This window comes from Heteronotia binoei, chromosome 10 (assembly GCF_032191835.1).
Source record: "Heteronotia binoei isolate CCM8104 ecotype False Entrance Well chromosome 10, APGP_CSIRO_Hbin_v1, whole genome shotgun sequence".
Taxonomy (NCBI): Eukaryota; Metazoa; Chordata; class Lepidosauria; order Squamata; family Gekkonidae; genus Heteronotia; species Heteronotia binoei.
In genome coordinates, this window is record NC_083232.1 from 4,808,857 (window position 1) to 4,810,045 (window position 1,189).

At 51.1% G+C, this 1,189-nt stretch overlaps 1 non-coding gene across 1 annotated transcript; it reads right to left on the reverse strand.

Moving 5' to 3' along the window:
• TRNAP-UGG (transfer RNA proline (anticodon UGG)) lies at window positions 1–67 on the reverse strand. Its single transcript has one exon. It is a non-coding gene; the product is annotated as a tRNA-Pro (tRNA).
• Between the last annotated feature and the right edge of the window lie 1,122 nt (window positions 68–1,189).

Here is a 1,189-nt window from a genome sequence, read left to right on the forward strand (position 1 = left end):
TGGAGATGCCAGGGATTTAACCTGGGACCTTCTGCTTCCAAAGCAGATGCTCTACCACTGAGCCACCGTCCCTCCCCTGCCGATGCCCATCAGATCGGTGCGCAGAACAAGAACGCCACTTCAAAAGAACTTTCTCTGGTGAGCCTCCAAAACGAATAGATTTTTCCAGGGCCTTTTCTGTAGAAAAAACCCAGCAGGAATTAATTTGCCTATTAGGCCACACCCCCTGATTTCACCATTGTTTAATTCAGGGCTTTTTTTGAAGGAAAAGCCCAGCAGGTACTCATTTGCATATTAGGTCATACACCCCCGATGCCATCACTGTTTCACACAGGGCTTTTTGGTAGAAAAAGCCCACCCGGATCTCATTTGCATATCAGGCCACACACCCCTGACATCACCATTGCTTCACACCTGGCTTTTTTAAAAAGAAAAGGCCCAGCAGGTACTCATTTGCATATCAGGTCACACCCTCTGACATCACCGTTGTTGCACAAGGGGCTTTTTTGGTAGAAAAAGCCCAACATGAACTAATTTGCATATTAGGCCACACCTCCTGACACCACCATTGTTTCACACCTGGCTTTTTTTGTAGAAAACGCCCGGCAGGTACTCATTTGCATATTAGGCCACACCTCCTGACACCGTGACCAAGCCAGCCCAAACTGCATTCCTGCTCAAACCCCGCCCCCCCTTGCATCTAATCCACCATTCTATTTTCTCTCTTTCGTAAGGCTGCCAGCTCTGGGTTGGGAAATTCGGAGATTTTGGGGGTGGAACTTGAGGATTGTGGACTTTGGGGAGGGGAGGGGCCCCAGCAAGGTATAATGATATAGAGCAGGGGTGTCCAACAGTAGCTCTCCAGATGTTTTTTTTGCCTACAACTCCCATCAACCCCAGCCAGCATGGCCGATGGCGGGGGCTGATGGGAGTTGTAGGCAAAAAAAAATAACATCTGGAGAGCTACCGTTGCTGTAGAGTCCACGCTCCACAGTGGCCATTTCCTTCATAGGAACGGATCTGTCACCTGGATATCCGTTGGAATTCCGGGAGATCTCTGGGCCTCCCCTGGAGGCTGGCAACCTTAACAGGGAGCCTCCTGGCAGGGCTTTTTGCTCGGGCGATGAGGCCGATACACGCCCGCGTTTCGAAGAGGAAGGTTGGCTGGGTCCCCCCGCCTCGCCTTCGC